A 21,719-nucleotide genomic window follows, 5' to 3' on the forward strand; every position below is an offset into this window, starting at 1 on the left:
AAGGTGCCACAAGTACTCCTTTTCTTTTTGCGAATACAGACTAACAAGGCTGTTACTCTGAAACTTAAATACAAATAGTAGAAAATACACAAGCTGCTAAAATATCCATGTGTCATGTTTAAAATTTTTTGTCTGGTTTGTGCACGTGCAGAGATGGAGAAAATGAAGTGTATTGGTTTAAACTAAATGAAAATGCAGCTTGCCCCAAGCTAACAAAACATTAATTCTGACTTGATTCACGTAGCCTAGCTTATTGTACTGTGCTTGTTGTGGCATTATACCAATTTCAAACAGTGAAGATTATTCTCTTCTCTTGATGGAATAGTAAACTGTGTCAGTTTGGACAAAGACTCCAGTTGTTCGTCACTGGAAATTGTGTTTGACTGATTCAGCCGCCATTGTAGCCTGTGCATTCCCAAAACAGACTGCATATGAACTGTAGCCATAGTGTGTACCCTAACAAAAAACATAATCAACTGGATTATAATTGATGATAGATCCTAAACTATATGTGTAGGGGCAAGTCATGAGTGCATTGCACATTAATTGCCCAAATTCTGAGAAGCCAATAAGTCTCTTACTCGTACACAGTGGGACTGTTGTTGGCCCGACCTGTCCTGAAGATGGCCAGAGTGGAGCAGCAGGGGTAAGAAGAGATTGTCTAACTACTGTGTGATTGTGATTGATTGAGCCTCAGAATAAAGGGTGGAGAACTCATGCACATGAGCCTCCTCTTCCCTCCACTATTCATCTCTGGATCCTAACCCCCTCGGTCTTCCCCAAAGCTCTGTGGTATCTACTGCAGCTGTGGGCTGAAGTGGCTCGGATGAAGCAGTCTCTGGGGAGAGCACAGAGGAGTCCATGGATTGCAAGGCTCACTCAAGATCTGTGGTGCTCTGGCAGGGTTCACTGCCTGCAAAGCAGATGTTAGCACTTGGTCCACAGTGAGTTTTTCTCTTACGATTTGTCACCGAGAGGTTCTAGTAGATGTAGGGTATGTTTTTGTGTGTGGGTTATTCTACCAAATGTACATGAGAGTAAGCAGTAGTCTGTCTATAGGTGATTGTGAGAGTGGCATTTAACAGTGCAGGTTTACTTTGGAAAGGATGGGAGATGCTTTGTAGATGTATCCTTATACAGGCATCACTGCAAATCAGTGTCATGGCTGCATGAGGTTTTTTCTTAGCGGCCTCACCTAGAACAAGAACCACTGAACCATGTTACTTTTGCAGTTGTTGTTTGAGATGCCCAGTGTTGGATCCAAAGGAGGGGAACGTACACTAGTACTTCCTCTGTTTAAAAGGGATAGGCAGAGACCAAAGGAGACCACACGTGTATATCACTGTTAGACTTAATATTTGTGGGTGTGAGCTTAATCACTGTGCATTTCACTTCTCAAATTCAGAAGCAAAACCAAATAAAAGTATGCACTGATTTTCCTTTTTGTGAAATTTAAAAGAAGGAAAAAACTGTGGTGTTTATGTTGAAGTTTCAGTGATTTTTGTTTTTAATAATTTCATACTTTCCTCCTTTATGCTTTGTACCATATCGGTCTATACTTCATGTTTAAATGATTTCTGCAAGGGTCAGTGGGCAAGAAGCTGTCACTTGAAAATGCTTATTCCTTTAGAATTTTATCTGCTTTCCAGTACATTAGCACATTGTTGGACACAAATAGACCATTTAGCTGCTTATCTCATACAAGGCTCTGAATGCATCCAGGGTGCCTGTTGTTGCTAGGAAACAGTACTGGCCAATCAATTTCTGGGGCTTTGATGAAGTCCAGCTGGTTGGATACAGAACATTTTGTCCTGAATGTTAAAAAGGGTATATCCACACTATGCAAAAGTCTTCTTTTAATTAACACAAAACAGAGACAGCCCTAGACTGAATACATGGAAGACTTTGACTTTTCTCAATACATGTATATCAAAAACTTCTATTATTTGAATTTATTGTCACCTCTAGATATGAGTAACCCATCAACTGCCCTTGTACCTGCAGTCTGATTCTAATACTAAATTTTTAAAAGATTTATATGTGAACAGGAACACATCTTTCAGAATATTTCTTTAAAGGGAAAAGATGGCTTGAATTTAAGTCCTATATGTTCTGCTCTATTCGGCATTTGCAATTTGCAATAAGATCCAGAGTGGCAAATGACCATTATTTATATGGTTAGCCAAAAATCTTGTTTAAAGGAGATGTATCAGCTGTCTGATAACAGTGGTATGTTTCTCTGTGTATTTGTTGCCTTCTGGGACAGAGAATAATTGATCTTCTTGATCAGAAGTGACATCGGTTACTCAACATTTGAAATACTAGACATCTGAGATGCAAAAATGCTTTTGAGTACTTGTTTCAACTGTTACTAAGCAAATAAACATTGTGAGGAGAAAATCTCTTAGTTGTAAGGTTTAAATTCAAAATATGTAATACGATACTTTATTTTAGACACAAGATATGGTGTTTTGTGCTGACCTGTTGGACTAAATAAACATTTGCATTCAAAAGGTCCGAGTGTACATAAGTGATCAGTAGATGGGGAGAAGTAAACATTGTATCTAGAGAGGGCTGTAAAATGTCTGAGCCTAATTTGCAGTATTTTTATATCTTCACTTTAAAAATGTGGAAACTAATAAAGATTTACAATACAACTGTATGAGCTCCCTCAACTCCAGTTTACACAGCATTCCACATGCTTTCCCATCAATGCAGTTTGAAAGTTGCTAATTCATACATTTCCTATTCATATGAAGGCAAAACTGTGTTCATATTCAAACAAGCTCTAATTCTCAATATTACCTTAAATGGTGGGTATTACCTCTTATAGATAAGGTGTAGCTAAAACAACTGAATCTGCATGCAAAGAGTCACAGAGCTAAAGCAGAGCAAATCAAAGTTTTGTAGAGGTAGCAATAGCTAAACTGGCCTTATCCAGCAGTCTTTCAGAGTAAAACAACAGCAATGGGGCATGCATAATATACGAAGAGTTAAGTCACTGGCATCTTGGGGGAAAATAGTGCTCTTCTGAATACACTTACTGTGTAAGTGTAAAAGAGAGAGACCAGATATATTAACAACCACTTTACCTAATAAAATGTGATATGCACTAAAGGTACATGAGCTAGCTAGCTCCAGTTATCTATCTACAGTTCTCTGTGTGTTGTTACTATACACAAAACTTCTGTACCTGAATGCAAGCAAATCTACATAAGATAAATGTTAAGTCAGTAAAACTGTATTCTCTGCTTGTTCCTTGGGTAATGCTGCAAGTTTGTGTTGGGTTAGAGTATTTATTCATACTCTGGCTATTAGAAGGAAAGCTAATGTAAAATCTCTCTTGTTCAGGAACAATACACTACACCTCACTCTGCTGCCACAAAAGAATTAATGCATAAGGGAAATTTCCTCTTGTAAGACTGGGAGATTTAAACATTTAATTTATAGTAGTGCAAAGGCATTTTCTGTTAATGGGGAGAATTAGAGGTGTCCCTGATTCTGCAGTGCATTAAGTCTGCTTTGTGCCATTCACTCTGGCAAAAAGCAGATATAAACCCATAGGATCCTGCCACGTGAAGGGGATCCTCTACTCGTTTCAGGTTGCTGTAGTGGCTTCATGCCACCCCTTCTTCTGGAACCAAAGTAGGGACATGGCCTGGAGAAAGGGGACTTAGAGAGTGTATTGTTGTGCCCTGGGTACTGGAATGGTCTCTGAGGCTTCCTAGTTGCTGTCACTAGCACCTGGGAATCACCCCAGCACCATTCCAGTGGCAGGATTGGGGGACACAAAGAAGTGGCTTACGGCTATTTTTGTCTCCCATAAACCTCATCATGCACTCTTCAGGAGAAGCATAGGATCTTGACCAGGGATCTCAAACTCGAATCACCATGAGGGCCACATGAGGACTAGCACATTGGCCCGAGGGCTGCATCACTGACACCTTCTCCCTGATCCCACTCCACCCCTTCCATGAGGCCCCGCCTCTTCCCACCCCCACTCCAACCCCTTCCCCAAAGTCCCCACTCCAACTCTGTCCCTTCCCTATTCCACCCCTTCCCCAAATCCTTGCCTCTTCTCTGCCTCCTCTCCTGAGCACGCTGCTCCCCGCTCTTCCCCCCTCCCTCCTGGAAAGCGCTAAGCACAGCCAAACAGCTGTTTGGCGGCAGGAAGCGCCTGGAGTAGGCAGAGGAACGGGGACGTGGCATGTTGGAGGGAGGAGGAGTAGGAGGGAGGGGAGCTTGGTGGCCTTCTGGAAATAACTCTTAGGGGAGTGAGGGGGGGGCACAGAGAGCTTGGCGGGCCACAGGAAATAACCCCGCAGGCCGCATGTTTGAGACCCCTGATCTTGACCACAATGTGCATGGTCTATAGAGATGAGCTTGAATTGCAGAATTTGGATCCAAATTCAGATCCAAACTTTCCCAAAGTTTGAGCATCTTTGGATCTGGAGCTTGGTTTGGGTTTATAGTACTGTATTGTGTCCAGGAATAATATATTATGCCTGAGGCTGACAGAACAAAAGAACTCTGATATCAGTGAACAAATAAATTTTCTCTTGCAAAACTGGGAAATACTTGTCAAGTAAAATATATCATAAAAATAAGACACCTCCTCATGGAATTACAGAGAGTAATAAATGTACAAGGTCACTATCTGCCAGAGTCAAGATGTAAGCTGGCACTCTAGGACAAAATAGTTTCCCATACACAGATCAGGGAGCTTAACTGACATACAGCCCCTCTGAGATATCAACGGACATGCCTTGCGTAGAAGCTAGGCAGACTCTCCTTATACATGAGATAGGCTTAGCCTAACAGTGATGCTCAGTAAACATGTGATTTCCAGCATGTAACTTATCCTAATTTACCAAGCCATACTGAAAGTAGCCAGCAAATAACACGCTTAATGAGTTCATGGGTATAGTAAACATTTAGTATACAAGGAGTACTTTTGGCACTTTAGAGACTAACAAGTACTCCTCATTGTTTTTGCTGATACAGACTAACATGGCTACCACTCTGAAACCTGTCATTTAGTACACAGTAGTTCTACTATACTTTGGGCGGTTAGAGAAGATCACTGAAGAACTTCTTTTAAAGGTATACTTCCCTGAAATTTGTAGCTTGAGACAGACTTTTCAAGATGCATTTTTATACAGACTGTTATTTTAACTAGTGACTAATTTATATTGTGGCAGGACCCAAAGATCCTGATCAGGATTAGGGCCCTTTTTTGCTACGCACTGTACAGACACACAGGGAGAGACCATTCTTGCCCTGGCTTTACAATCTAATTTAAGATGAGAGTCAACAGTCGAGTGTAACAAAGGCCAAAAGAATACAGTGAGAGTAATAACTTGTATTTAGATAGGCTGCTAAAATGCAGAATTGGATGGTTTAGGGCTGTGACTAGAGGTGACTACAGCTATAATCTCTGCCATCTCAATAATTTACATAAGAAAATGAGTTTTCTGCCCTTGTATACTTCCTTTTTTACAAAAACAGGTAGCTCTTTTGTGAACTCACAGAAACTTGGTGGTGCGGATGATTTAAATAGTGATATGAATTTTTGTCCCATTCTTATGGTCACATCGCTTCATGAAACATATATTAGTTATTAGGAATTACAGGAAAAGAAAAATACAGAAAAGTATATAATCTAATTGGGCTGTGGTGAGATGTGCATACATAGAGACAGCAATTCAAATCCGTATGAGGATAACTCAAATATCCCAGAGAGTAGAATGCTATACTCTAACAACACCCATTTAGGAATTTACAGCTGTCACTTTGCTGCATGTCCTAGCCATTCGTAACTTCAAAGTAACAATAGGGCTAGAACTTGGATTTACGGCTTGTCAGAAATTTTCTGGCAAAACAAAATTTTCTTGTATTTGAACCTGAAATATTTTGTGGAAAGAGTTTGGGTTTCAGGAACTTGCATTGAATCAGTGTAGCAAATGGTTTGGTTTCCATGACTGGTTACCTGGTGGGATTCTGGGGAGCCTGAGCTTTTAGGATCTGCAGCTCCAGGGCAGCCCTGCCATGTGACTGCTCCGGGATTGAACATTCCAGGGCTCCCACAATCTATACTTCTAGGGCAGCCCTGCCATGTGGGCTTCTCCAGGGCTTCCAGACTCTTGGGCCAGCTGGCTCTCCATACTGCTACACTCTGGAGGAGGCAGCCTTGGGAGCCAGCTGGCTCAGGAGTCTGGAAGCCCAGGGGGCTCTTGGGCAGCTGCTGAATGAAATTGATGTTCCTATCAGTTCCACCGCTGACAAGAATGTCAATTTGAGTCAGCATCTACTAGTTTTAAGAAGCATATTTTGTATCTGTGTTTCTGAAATGAAACATTTTTGATATCTCCACTTTGGGATAAATTTTAAAAAATTTGATCTTGTTCCAATCAGATTTGGAATGACACCAAATTTTGAATATAAAAATTCCTTGCAAATTGGAAATCCCTGAGTTTTGGCCAGCTGTACTTGGATTATCATCCTGCAAAAGCACAGGCCCTTAAAACTTGAATTGTGGGACAATCTCCATTAACTGTTAGCAGAATAGGGTCTATGACATGAAGTTGGTTGTACAGTTCTTTCATCCAATAGAGGTCATTGGTACATGTACACAATTGGCAGGTCATTACACAGTTCTTTGGATTTTTTTTGCCTAGCTTTTGATTTGACTTGCACATTCTTGAGATGTTACTCTGATTGTAATATATGGTATAATAAATTCTGCATGATGAAATGATGAAATAGCTGATATGCACTTGGAGATGTAGTGAAAAACCTTTAGAGACTGGGGAGCATAAAAATTCCCACTCATAATGATTCCTCTGTTTACAAATCACCTTTCCACTGCATCATTTTTATTCATCAGTTGGTGCATAGGAACTAGATATTTGAAGGTTGGCATGTATTCAGTCTCCTTGTCTCGGCCCTACCATTTGTGTCCATTTTTTGAAGGGTGTCTTCTCTATCTCTTCAATTGGTCTCCCTGCATGTCCAGATGGGGAGTTTGTATTTGGCACTTACTTCACTGGAAGAAACTCTATATGAGATCTAATCTCCTAAATTTAAGCATTTATCTTCCATCTGTGTCTAAGAACTCTTGTCTCCATACCAAAGAGACTAACCAATTTATTTGAGCATAAGCTTTCATGAGCTACAGCTCACTTCATCGGATGCATACTGTGGAAAGTACAGAAGACGTTTTTATACACACAAACCATGAAAAATGGGTGATTATCACGACAAAAGGTTTTCTCTCCCCCCCACCCCACTCTCCTGCTGGTAATAGCTTATGTAAAGTGATCACTCTCCTTACAATGTGTATGATAATCAAGGTGGGCCATTTCCTGCACAAATCCAGGTTTTCTCCCCAGCACCTCCCCAACACACACACAAATCCACTCTCCTGTTGGTAATAGCTTATCTAAAGTGCTAAAGTGATGACTCTCCTTACAACGTGTATGATAATCAAGGTCGGCCATTTCCAGCACAAATCCAGGGTTTAACAAGAACGTCTGAGGAAGGGGAGGGAGGGGGGTTAGTGGTTCTGTTGTGTGGTATGTGGTTGCTGGTGAGTATTTGCTTCAGGTTGGGGGGCTGTCTGTAGGCAAGGACTGGCCTGTCTCCCAAGATTTGTGAGAGTGTTGCATCATCATTCAGGATACAACTACAATACCCACCTGCAGAAGTGAAGAAACAGATTGATAGAGCCAGAAGAGTTCCCAGAAGTCACCTACTACAGGACAGGCGTAACAAAGAAAATAACAGAACGCCACTAGCCGTCATCTTCAGCCCCCAACTAAAACCCCTCCAACGCATTATCAAGGATCTACAACCTATCCTGAAGGATGACCCAACGCTCTCACAAATCTTGGGAGACAGGCCAGTCCTTGCCTACAGACAGCCCCCCAACCTGAAGCGAATACTCACCAGCAACCACACACCACACAACAGAACCATTAACCCAGGAACCTATCCTTGCAACAAAGCCCGTTGCCAACTGTTCCCACATATCTATTCAGGGGACACCATCATAGGGCCTAATCACATCAGCCACACTATCAGAGGCTCGTTCACCTGCACATCTACCAATGTGATATATGCCATCATGTGCCAGCAATGCCCATCTGCCATGTACATTCGTCAAACCGGACAGTCTCTACATAAAAGAATAAATGGACACAAATCAGATGTCAAGAATTATAACATTCAAAAACCAGTCGGAGAACACTTCAATCTCTCTGTCACGCGATTACAGACATGAAAGTTGCGATATTACAACAGAAAAACTTCAAATCCAGCCTCTAGGGAGAGACTGCTGAATTGGAATTCATTTGCAAATTGGATACAATTAACTTAGGCTTGAATAGAGACTGGGAGTGGCTAAGTCATTATGCAAGGTAACCTATTTCCCCTGTTTTTTCCTCCCCCCCCCTTCCTCAGACGTTCTTGTTAAACCCTGGATTTGTGCTGGAAATGGCCCACCTTGATTATCATACACATTGTAAGGAGAGTGATCACTTTACATAAGCTATTACCAGCAGGAGAGTGGGGTGGGGAGGAGAGAAAACCTTTTGTAGTGATAATCACCCATTTTTTCATGGTTTGTGTGTATAAAAACGTCTTCTGTACTTTCCACAGTATGCATCTGATGAAGTGAGCTGTAGCTCATGAAAGCTTATGCTCAAATAAATTGGTTAGTCTCTAAGGTGCCACAAGTACTCCTTTTCTTTTTGCAAATACAGACTAACACGGCTGTTACTCTGAAACTTGTCTCCATACCAACATTGAATGGTAGTATTATACAATGTAGAAAACAAGTTTAGTAGGATCTGCTATTAAAATAACTTTTGACAATTACTTTCCCAATAGATATGTGCTTATGTTTTTAAAGTTTGTTTTTGTGGGGCCTTTTTCTCTGAGCAGAGGTTTCAGATAACTTCCATGGACTTCAGAAGGAGTTCAAATCCTGTGGTGCAAGAACAGGGCCCAACACATCTTGGTTTTAGCATGAATAAGTATTTATGGCAGCATAAATTTTATGATCTCAAGGCTGTGTGTAAAAAGAGTTGGAAACATTAGTTTATGTACAATCCTATTATTTTTAAGTCTTCAGAGTTCGCTGGGCTTAACATTTTCCAGCAACGTAATCTTGATCTTGAGGCTTTATTAGAAAGGTGTTGAGAGAGAGAGAGAGAGAGAGATAATATTGGAAAATACTTCATTAGTAATCATCAAATGATGTCAAAGTTTGATTCCCCTGGTAAAGTATTACCAGATATATTATAATATGTTCATATATAAACAGATTCTTAGTGTCCAGTTTATGGTCCTTCTGATGTGGCGAATTCTGTGAGGTTTTGAGAACCTCCTGCAAGATGGTACGTGCCTTCATTTCTAGTTGATTTCATTAAGAATTGAGGGTACGAAGCTCCTCAAACAACAGAGCCTTTAATACCCAAACTACAAGGCTGCTAATCATCTCTTCCAATTATTTAAATAGAAACTGAGGATGTTTAACAGTATCCGGTAAGTGCTCAGTACCTTTCAGGACTGGGCCCTTTAGCATTGAGTGCTCATTGTACGTTTGTTCTTATGGTCTCTGTTCCATCCTGTTACTTATGTTTATCATGAGTTTCACATTTAGCACTTTCCATTTCTATTTAATTTCATTTGCCTCTAAAAATATTTAATAAAAGATTAACATTAAAAATTATAGGTCTCTGCAAACTCTTATAATACCTTATCATAATTTATTAACCATCACTTTTCTCAATCATTTATCCATAATTATTAATGGAACATTTATTAGCACTTGATTTAAAGTACTACCCATAACAAGCTGGATATCAGCAATAGCTGCGGTGTATAACATCTTAATAAAAAGACATGAAGGAAAAATTAGGGGATGAGAAAAGGTAAAAGGCTAAGTTCAACTGAGCTTATGAGTGATCATTTTCATTTCTGACAGGGGGTTGGGTTGGTGGAATAAACTGTAAATATTCATGTATATCCAGTAAAGAGTTATATAACAATGGTTATTCAGTAACAATATACTGTATACAGATGCCACTGTAGAAAGTTCTTCATGGCTCATAATGAAAAATGAAATTAACCAGGCTCTGTTTAACAGCTCTCTGAACTCTCATTACATTAATATTCCATGTTGAAAGCACAACACACACTCACTCACTCTCCTCATGTGTGGAAAAGAGATGCACATGAATGAGTAGAAACTCCTTAGATGTGGCAATGAGTTGAAGGCAAATAGCATTCATGAGGTCTAGGTAGCTTACACAGGTCATGAGCTACTTAACCACAGGACAGATGGATTCCAAAACTGTCAACATGACTGTTTTTATACTGATGCCAAAGAGATGGATGCTACTTATTGTGGGGAGGGGGAGCACTCACTCTGGGTTGCTCTCAGGGCTGGTTTCCCTCGGTTAGCCCCTCTCCCCTTGCTTTGTGTGTCTCCATCTCTCTCTCTCTCTCTCTCAGGCTCCATACCACCGGCCTCTGTTCCACCACTGTCACCCGTGTCCTCTTCCAGTTAGCTCCTCCCCTCAGGAGGAGGGGAAGTTACATCTCCTCTCACTTTCTCATGAGAGGGGCTACCTCCTCTCCATAGAAAAATAACCAGTGCATTCACCCTGCAAACACCCTAAATCATATATCCCCTTACATGGTAGAGACCCTTTTCCATATTTACAAATAGCTGGCTCTTATTTAGAAGCCTAAATGGGTGCTGAGGCCTTGAAAATCTGGCCCCACTTGTGGATGCTGAGCTCTTTCAAAATTTGGTCCAACGAGTTGAGATGTGTAGGGCTCAAAGAGGGAGATTAAGACTAATAAACCTAAAACCTCTCTAGAAATTGCCTCAACTTTAATAAGGTATGAACTTAAAGTCTGATATCAAAGCTCTTTTGAGACTAGAAGCAATGGCTGGACTCAAAGGGAAGGGAGGATCTCCATTCATAGTGTTTATAGCTCAGTATGGCCATAAGGTTTCAGATCTTAAAGCTTGACATTTTTATGGCTAGAAAAAGCTAGCACTGGCCCACAACAGAATCTTTCCTGTTGTGAGCCTTGGGTAAGGGTAACTTGTGGGAAATTACACATTTTGTGGGAAGGGAGAGAAGGAATCATTCTTCCTGCAAGTTGATTGTAAAACCAACCAAACAAAATCAATGGTGACTGTTTTAAGTTGTTGGTGGTCTTAGAAAATTAGAATAAATCTTAAGATTATTAAGCAGTCTATGTAGTCATAAGTGTGTGATACATAGCACAGGCCTTGCAATATATCACTTGGCTAGCATCTTTTAATAAAGATGCTATATATTCATAAATGAAGAAATTGATATATATAAATATTACTAATCATAAAATGCTATAAATACGTTTACAGTGCATGTACCTGTTAATTTCAGCTCATCAGGCTGCCTCTCCAGCTGTACAAACAGCTCTCTTGTTCTTCATATGGCTTTCACGTCATTGTTGACCAATTTGGTGGGTGGAGTTGGGGTGTAATGATTTAATAGACAGCTGGGACTAAGTACTGAAATAATTAGTTTATATTTGATCTTACTGAGGCCCAATTCCTACTGAAAATAAGGCCCATCTCTCTAAGTATTTATATCACATTCATCACCGTGATATCAGAGTGCCATGTTCAGTCAGAACTGAATTGAGGAACTGCGTGTCAAACATCTGATTTCTATTACTTTTACAAACCTCATCCCATCCTGTGATGACCTGACAACATCTTGTGTGATCAGAAGCTTTGCAAGCAGGAAACTCAGTTATGGTATCACACCATCAGGGCTCCTCCGTCACTTATAGTTGGTTGTGATACAGCAGCACTCCTGCTTGTGGGATGGAGCAGTTATGACCCTGTCTCACCTACATAGCTTTCTTTACACTGGCTGTTTGCAAGGTAGCACAGAGACTTTAAGATGGCCCTGTTTTTTGTTTTTTTTTTCAAGCCCTAAATGGCATAGTTCTGGATCTGTTAAGGGTCGCCCTTCTTCAGCTTCATCCCAGTGGGTCTCTGGACTTTTAACACCATTTTACAACTTAAGTGTTCCTCTGTCACAATATGGTTCAGCATATGGTCATGCTTCTGTTATGTTGGCTCCTAGGTTATGGAACTTGCTCCCCCTTGGTAGCCCCACATTTAAGAAGCAGCTGAAAACACCAGCATTGCCTACTCAAGATTTTATTGTAAGTCTCACAATATTTGGTGTTTTTCCTTAAAGTCTCACCTCCTGGAGTCATGTGATTATGTGAGAATCTTAGTTTTTGCTTCAATAACAACAACAAAAGAAGCCCACCTGGTTTCAGATAAATGCTTAAAATGTGATCCAGCTGCATCCCAAAGGCTTGGAAACAAGAAAGCAAAGAAAGAAAATCCAAAATTGGCTTAAAAATCATGACATTTTAAATACAATCTTGTGGTTTTTTGAGCCTGTCATGCTTTTTGACTGCTTAAAACTGGCAACACTGAATCATTATCACTTCAGAGATGTTTTCAGATACTACTTTATTTGGCCCTGCCTGTTTTAATGAGGACATAGTGTGTGTGTGTATGTGCGTGTGTGTGTGTGTATAATATATATGATTTTCACTGTATTTTAAATTAGAGTAGCACATAAAAATTGTATTGGCAGTCCACCAGAGACTAGCAAAAAACACCTCAGTTTAATTTTAAGGACTTCAGCACCTCTGTCCTTGAAGCACTGAAGTGGAATGTCAGGATATTGGATATGAAAGGGGATCATGGTTCAGGACTGATTCTAAGTTTTATGTAGTATTAGAGGCTGAAAGTGCTGCAGAAGTAGTATACTCATGCTCCTGGGGTGTTGGGAGAAAACTGACTCAAGTGCTTCTAGAATGACCCTTTGCAGCTATCCTGGGAACAGTGTTGCGATGCTCTGGAATGAGCTGTATCTTTTCTACTTTGAAATGCAAGGCTTAATATAAGGGCAAAGGGGAATAACAGGAGAAAAATCAGGAAGGAATATTTATTTACATTAGTATTTTATTTTGTAGCCTCACTTTCCAAGGTACAGCGAGGTTTGGCTAACATGCCTGGTTTGTCATTACCCCTTCGAATCCATGTAAGTTTGCTGTACAATACCAAAGAGCTGGGTTTATCAGCTCATCTGGAGTGCCTACATTTGACTGCCATGTATTCTTGTAAATGACAGAATAGTATTCTGTTCTGTTGTCCCAGAAGAGATCCTGGACTATACTGACATTATGATGCTAATACTTCTCATATGTATGTGTAATAGTCCCCAAAGAAGGAGGTAAAGTCAAACATCCATAATAAATGCAGGTGACGAAGCTCACATCTCTTCACAGTGTGAGAATCTGGGCATGAATTTTTTTTTTCACGGTACAATCAGTACTGAATTATAGGTGATGGCAGCAGAGAATGTGAAAATATTTGCTTTGTATTCTGTCCCAAATTAAATGGGAAAATAGAAATTTAAACAATTGCAGAACTTGCTAGGAATGAAGTCTGAATACACTTTATGCAGAAAATCTATCTATCTATCTATCTATCTAGATATATCCTTTAAAAATCATTTATAACTAATCCTGCCTTAGACCTGGTATTTAAGGGGAAAAAAAATCAAAGTTGGTTATTTTGTACTGTCTAGTGCTTCAAAATAGTATTTCAATTACATTATGATGGATCTGCAGCTCTGTAGAATAGTTCTCCATTCTAAATGATCAGAAATGCACATCAATGTGTTAAAACAAACTTTGAGATGTTTCTGGCAGGAAAATGTTGCTAATGGGATTATGGTTTGTTGGCACAACAGAAATGCAGAGATTTTTAGAAGGGTTCCTTACTGCCAAACACCATTTAGAGGCTATAGATACCTTTTTATTACTATGTCAGAAACAGGAGGAAAGGTTGTACTGCTGTAATGTTTCAAATTCTAAACTATCTACATAGCTGAATTATTACTTTAAAACCATTTAAAATTTTTGTTTTCAGTACGTTGTTTTCACTAGATCAATTCTCCAATTCTATCCCACTGCAAAACCACAATAAGAATATAAAATAGTGTTTTAGTTAGAGACCTGGATGCTTACCCCTCACAGTATTCTCGCTGTTCTCTCTTTTGGAGATGATGAGGTGTTTCAGTTTCCCTTGCTGTGTAACATACAGCATTCTTTTATTCAGGTAAAATGAATTGTATTTTAATTTTATGGTGGTTTTTCACACACATCCAGTTTATTCAAGGAAGATTAAGAAAATCCCTGCTGCCCGACAACCAGTGCATTGATTGACCACTTGATGGCATCGCTCTGTTGTATGGGAACTGTGTCCACTTCACCAGCCAGGCTACTCTACTTCTGTGCTTCATGTGAGAGCACTTTAAAATGTTATTCCAGAGTAATAAAGAATGAAGCGAACTATTCATATGCTTCAGTAAATGAAATGAAAGCCATAGCTGTAGCTTCATAACCTTGTTCCCTTTCTCTGGTGTTTCGCTTTATAGTTCCTATTTACCTGTGTAAAGACCATCAGAACAACAAGCTAGATTTCTTTCCCCCTTCCCTTAATTTCTAAAGGATGGTAGCAAATGTTTTGTCAGGTTAATGTGATCTGAAGAACTTGGTTCTTCATTACATGTTGAAACATTGCTTTTCACTACTGCTTTGAGAAGAAGAAAACTCCATTCTCAGCACTCCAGGTGGATTTTAAGGGTTGGGTAAAAGGAATAAGACTTCATCAACACAAATGAATTTATCTGATATGGGAGAGGTTTCTTTTTTAAGTTCAGGCTGCTTGTTTGCTCTTTTCATGCCAATATTTTTAAATCTTCAGTTGACATGTCCAGTCATTCAGACGTGGAGAGCCTACGAAGGGTTGCATGGCAATATCACGTGAGCGTTTCATGTAAAGGGGGGACACTTGGCAAATATTCATGCCACATTTTAGATGATGTTGATATGTATATACATCAAACATCAGTTAGTTACTAAAGAGATGAAATAGGGTGAGAGGGGATAGCTGAGTGGACTGGTACTGCTTGTGACGAGAGTTTAGAAAACAAGAGCAGAGCCTCAGCTAATGTAGATTGTCATAGCTCAGTTGAAAGCAACAGAGCAATGACATTTTACAGCAGCTGAGGATCTGTCCCCAAAAATGATTACTTACTTCCTGATGGCAATTTGGTGGTCAATATGAAATGAGTTGAAGGTCTCAAACCAGCTTCTAGGGGACAGGTGTTCTTACCACAACAGTTATCTCAGTAATGACAACAGGAAGTAATGGGCACCATTGCTGACAGTCTCAGCAAAGAGGCTAAGAACCTGAATAGGCATGAAAATAGAGCCAACTTCTTACCTGTGGAGGTGGTGGCTTCCGCTCAGGATTAAGGCACGCTGGCAGGATATTGTAGGGAATATGAAGCTACTGCTGCTAACTGTGATGTAGCTGTTCTGTGGATAAGTTTTCGTTTGCTAGAGATATCAATTCTTGCATGCATTACATTGCCTTCTAAGAAAGTTTAAAAAAGATTAAAAGTACCATTCTTTTTATTCTCTTTAATTTTTTTCTTACTGCTGTTTCAAATTTTGAAATGTTTTGATGGAAAAAAGAACACACTCTCAACAAAAAATGGTTCCCTTTTTTGACCAGCTCAACTTCTTTCAATTTGAAACATTCAAGAACCTTAGCTAACCGATGTGGTTGTCTTTAGCTCAGGGAGTAGAGGCTGATGCTTTTTACTGTCAGTGGTCTTAGGTTTGATTGTGGCTGCTGATGACCCAACCAGGGGCCTCATGTTACACAGACAGTAGAACCTGAGTTATGAACACCTCAGGAATAGAGATTGTTCATAACTCTGAACAAAATGGTTATGGTTGTTCTTTCAAAAGTTTATAATTGAACATTGACTTTAATACATCTTTGAAACTTTACTAAGCAGAAGAAAAATGCTGCTTTTAACCATCTTAATTTAAAATAAATAAGCACAGAATTTTCTTACCTTTTCAAATCTTTTTAATACTTTCCCTTAATTTTTTTAGTAGTTTACGTTTAACACTGTACTTTGTTTTGTTTTTTGTCTGTACTGCTGCTTGATTGCATACTTCTGGTTCCAAATGAGGCATGTGGTTGACCGGTCAGTTTGGAACTCTGGTGTTCCTAACTCTGAGGTTCTACTGTACTGAGAAATGATGGTCCACTGGTGATGTGTTTGTACCAGGTTCTGAGCTTGGTCCTCAGCTCTTGGGCTGGCAGAGGCTGAGTGTAACTAGAGAGAAAATATGTTTAATTGATGAGAACAAGTGTTCTACGGTGAACTCCTCCAAATGACCCACCATGCGTGGCACTGATGTGTTTCAGAAGAAGGTGTATCTAACCTACCTTTTCTAGAAGGATAGGTTGCATAATACCTTTGAAGGGGAGGATTTTTTGGAGAAACTGAATGAATGCATTTTTGTGTTCACATTATTTCTGTGTAAGGTACAGACAGACCTGATTAATTTGTTCTGCATGTATAGTATGTTTCTCAGAATCCATGCAAGATGGTTTTTCCCTTTGAAAAGCACTTGTGCTGCTGGCTTATGTACATTTCTGGGTCTGATTATTTTTTTCTGATTGCAAGTGACTCAATATTCGGTGGGCTGTTGCTTTAATCTTTTGAATGCTGGACTGTTCACTCAGATGTTCTCTATGGGCCCTTCTTACAATGCATTACTATGCACAGGAAACAGATTCATGTTTTTCACTTCATCTCTAGTAGAAGACCTGACATTACAAGCTTTGTTACTGAACAATAGTGAGTGGGGGCAATACTATGGCAACTGGGAACTGCAGCAAGGATGTGCTAGATTTTTCTTTTGTTCCTGAAATAAACAATCTTGCCCAGCAACATGGAACTGAAAAATGTCAAAAGTTTGGCCCAAAAAGCATCAAGAATGACTTGATCATTTAAAATTTTAAGAGGAATGTAAAAAAATACCCCTTGGATTTAAATGCTGTTGTGGATCTGAGGTTGGGTTGGTTAGATAAGTATTTGCAAAAAAAACCCCCCAAACTGAAACGAAATACTTGTACAATTTGTTTTCTGGTCTTGGAATAAAGCTTGTTTCAGCTGAAAAAAGGATGGATCATAGGGTGACATGCTACTGCTTCCTTGACTGACTATATAATATGATACAACAATAAAAATAACACCTGGTCTCTCACACAGTCTTTTTATCACTCGTGCCAAAGTATGTAATCTGTTGTTGTTTTTAGTTTTTATTGACACCTGTGCTGTTTTCAGAATTGAAACAACCTTTTTCTGGTATTTAAAAAGGAATAGAGGGAGAAACTGTACATAAATGTACATAAAGGAGATACAAATAAAAGAAAATAGTTATATTGCTAAGTATCCAAAGAAAGAAGAATGAATATGGGCCATTAATCCCATAGTTTGCAATGGCATGGTAATGCATGATAATGGTATCACTTCATTATGAATGGCCTTTCTCAGGTAATAAAGCAAATTTAGGACTGAGATGAATCTTGGGTAAAAGCTGAAGACTTATGCCTGAGGTTGAGAGGAAATGTTCAAAAGAAGACCATGTTGTATGAAACTTGACATGTAGTGCTTAGGTGGTCAGCAAATATCTGAACAAATTTCTTCATGGCAGCTGTCAAGGTTCCTTCCCCACTCTGAACTCTAGGGTACAGATGTGGGGACAAGCGTGAAAACCTCCTAAGCTTACTTTTACCAGCTTAGGTTAAAACTTCCCCAAGGTACAAACTATATTACCTTTTGCCCTTGGACTTTATCGCTGCCACCACAAAATGTCTAACAGGTATATAATTGGGAAAGAGCCAGTTCGGAAACATCTTTCCCCCCAAAAATCCTCCCAAATCTTACACCCCCTTTCCTGGGGAAGGTTTGATAAAAATCCTCACCAATTTGCATAGGTGAACACAGACCCAAACCCTTGGATCTTAAGAACAATGAAAAAGCATTCAGATTCTTAAAAGAAGAATTTTAATAGAAGAAAAAGTGAAAAGAATCACCTCTGTAAAATCAGGATGGTAAATACCTTACAGGGTAATCAGATTCAAAACATAGAGAATCCCTCTAGGCAAAACCTTAAGTTACAAAAATACACAAAAACAGGAATCTACATTCCATTCAGCACAGCTTATTTTCTCAGCCATTTAAAGAAATCAGAATCTAATGCATATCTAGCTAGAATACTTACTAAGTTCTAAGACTCCATTCCTGTTCTGTCCCCTGCAGAAGCATCACACAGACAGAGAGAGAGGCTTTGTTTCTCCCTCCCCCCAGCTTTTGAAAGTATCTTGTGTCCTCATTGGTCATTTTGGTCAGATGCCAGCGAGGTTATCCTAGCTTCTTAACCCTTTACAGGTGAAAGGGTTTTTCCTCTGGCCAGGAGGGATTTTAAAGGTGTTTACCCTTCCCTTTATATTTATGACAGCAACAATAAACTAATCCAGTGATAAGTAGGAATTATATTTCCTGTAGAGAAATATTTTGTTTTATAGAGGTTTTTTTAATAAGAACATTAATAGGATTGTTGTCTAAGTCTTTTCTTGAAATAAAAATGTTTAATTAGGGGTCATTGAACTACATGTCAACATTAAACTGTGTTTCCCTATTGTCTTCTGGGAGTTGTAGTTCTGGACCCCATTCTCTCTTATGGGCCAGGCTGCCTGGCTGGACTACATCTCCTATAATGTACCCAGGGTCATTTTCTCTCATTATGTACTATGCAGAAGAAGTCAATTATGTGCTGCCCAAGCCAAAGTGGAAAAACTGTTCAAGAGAGTTGGACATTTTTCAGAGACATTATTAAGGGCACAAGAGCAAACTATCACACTGTATAGGAAAGACAGGAAGTCTGGCAAGAGACCACCTTGGCTTAACCAGGAGATGTTCAATGATCTGAAACTCAGAAAAGAGTCCTACAAAAAGTGGAAACTAGGTCAAATTATGAAGGATTAATATAAACAAAAACACAAGTATGTAGTGTTAAAATTAGAAAGGCCAAGGCACAAAATGAGATAAAATTAGCTGGAGACAAAGGATCACAAGAAAATATTCTACAAATACATGAGAAGCAAAAGGAAGACCAAGGACAGGGTAGGCCCGTTACTCAATGAGGGGGAAAGACGACAACAGAAAATGTGGAAATGATAGACGTGCTAAATGACTTTTGTTGGTTTTCCCAAAAAAGTTTAGTAACAGTTGGGCATCTAACTTAATGAATGCCAGTGAAAGTATGGTAGGATCAGAGGCTAAAATAGGGAAAGAACAAGTTAAAATTACTTAAACAAATTAGATGTCTTCAAGTCACCAGGGCCTGATGAAATACATCCTAGAACACTCAAGGAGCTGACTGAGGAGATATCTGAGCCATTAATGATTGTCTTGAAAAAGTCATGGAAGGAATGGAGAGATTCCAGAGGACTGGAAATGGACAAATACAGTGCCCATCTATAAAAAGGGCAATAAGGATAACCTGGAGAATTGCGGACCAGTCAGCTTAACTTCAGTACCCAACCTAGAAGAAGATAAGGTGATAAGTAACAGTCAGCATGGATTTGTCAAGAACAAATCATGTCAAAACAACCTAATCACTTTCTTTGACAGGGTAACAAGCCTTGTGGATAGCAGGGAAGTGGTAGATGTGGTATATCTTGACTTTAGTAAGGCTTCTGATACTGTCTCGCATGACCTTCTCATAAACAAACTAGGGAAATACTGCCTAGATGAAGCTACTATAAGGTGGGTGCATAACCGGTTATCAGTGGTTCACAGTCAATCTGGAAGGGCATATCAGGTGGGATTCTGAAGGGATCAGTTCTGGGTCCAGTCCTGTTCAATATCTTCATCAGTGGTTTAGATAATGGCATAGAGAGTACACTTCTAAAGATTGCAGATGACACCAAGCTGGGAGGGGTTGCAAGTACTTTAGAGCATAGGATGGATTAAAATTCAAAATGATCTGGACAAACTGGAGAAATGGTCTGAAGTAAATAGGATGAAATTCAATAAAGACAAATGCAAAGTACTCCACTTAGGAAGGAACAATCATTTGCACACACACAAAATGGAAATTGACTGCCTAGGAAGGAGTACTGCAGAAAGAGAGCAGGGGGCCATAATGGGTTACAAGGTAAATATGAATCAACAGTGTAACACTGTTGCAAAAAAACAAAAAAAAACCCCAACCCAAAAATTATTCTGGGATGTATTGGCAGGACTGTTGTAGCAAGACACAAGAAGTAATTCTTCGGCTCTACTCTGCACTGATTAGGCCTCAGTTTATGTCCAGTTCTGGGAGCCACATTTCAGGAAAGATCTTGACAAATTGGAGAAAGTCCAGAGAAGAACAACAAAAATGATTAAAGGTCTAGAAAACATGAGCTGTGAGGAAATATTTTAAAAAATGGGGTTTGTTTAGTCTGTAGAAGGGAAGACTGAGGGAGAACATAACAGTTTTCAAGTACGTAAAAGGATGTTACAAGGAGGAGATGGAAAAATTGTTCTTGTTAACCTCTGAGGATAACAGAAGAAGCAATGGGCTTAAATTGGAGCATGGAGCAAGGGCGGTTCAGGTTGGACATTAGGAAAAACTTCCTAACTGTAGGGTAGTTAAGCACTGGAATAAATTGCCTGGGGAGGTTGTGGTATCTCCATCATTGGGGATTTTTAAGAGCCGGTTAGATAAACACCTGTCAGGGATGCTCTAGATAATACTTAGTCCTGCCTTGGGTACAGGGGAGTCAAGGTCCCTTCCAGTCCTATGATTCTGTGGGAGATGCAGTCCTCCCAAAGAGCCCAGTCCATAGGAAAGAATGGGAGCCAGAACTACAATGCGTACAAGGCAATGCACTGTAGGAAAGTGTAGTTTATTTTTTTGTTAACTGATCTGAAATGAGATGTTTGATCTGAATAAAACTGAATCAGACAGCTGCAGCGGCACAGGAGCTAGCAAACAGAGCTGTAAACAGGGGAGTTTGAGTGGGAGTTCTGTTGGAGGAGAAGGTGTGGTTTGTGTTTCCCTGATTAACAGGATTTAGGTGGGAAGGCTATGACAGATTCAGAGGTGGCAGTGGGAGTGACCCATGTAGCAGATGACACAATGAAGATGACTGGATGTGGAAGCTGTGGTATGTACATGATCCTGGAGGGGGCACCTGGTAAGAGTTTTGTCTGCATGAAATGCCGTCTAATAGAGCTGATGGAGGAAAAGATCAGAGGTTTGGAGATGCAGGTGGAAAGTCTGGTAGAGTTTAGGAAGGGGTTTGAGCAGATTATGGAGCAAAGACATGATGTATCTGAAGGGAAAAGCTCAGACTTGCAGATGGAAGCAGGACTAGGGAATTCTGAGGGGAGACTGGGTGAGGAAAGTGGTCAGTGGAAGCATGTGACTAAAAGAACTAGGCAGAGGAAAAGACGGGCTAGTGAAGGAGAAATAGAGCTTCAGAATAGGTTTGCAGAGTTGGAAAATGATGAAGGGGCTCAGCAGGTAGTCACTGAAGGTGACAGGGCAAGGAAAAAGAGAAGAGCGGTTAGTCCTATAGGAAAAGGGGAAGAGTTAATGGAGATTACACCAAATATGAGCCCCAGGAGGATACAGGATGGGTTAAAAAGGATTACAAGGGAGAATGGGAATGGAAAGAACTTGCAGCCAGAGGG

The 21,719-nt window shown here is 39.8% G+C and overlaps 1 protein-coding gene across 9 annotated transcripts in view; it reads left to right on the plus strand.

Moving 5' to 3' along the window:
• The window catches only part of GRID1 (glutamate ionotropic receptor delta type subunit 1), an 828,929-nt gene that overhangs the window by 311,937 nt on the left and 495,273 nt on the right, over window positions 1–21,719 (plus strand). Inside the window, exon 1 of one of the 9 annotated variants that reach the window (XM_075130806.1) lies at window positions 925–944. The exons of the other annotated variants lie outside the window; for them this stretch is intronic. The gene's annotated coding sequence lies outside the window, so the exon portion shown is untranslated. Of the gene's footprint in view, window positions 1–924; window positions 945–21,719 lie in introns of those variants that run through there. 9 annotated transcript variants of the gene reach the window in all.

This window comes from Caretta caretta, chromosome 7 (genome assembly GCF_965140235.1).
Source record: "Caretta caretta isolate rCarCar2 chromosome 7, rCarCar1.hap1, whole genome shotgun sequence".
NCBI lineage: Eukaryota > Metazoa > Chordata > Testudines > Cheloniidae > Caretta > Caretta caretta.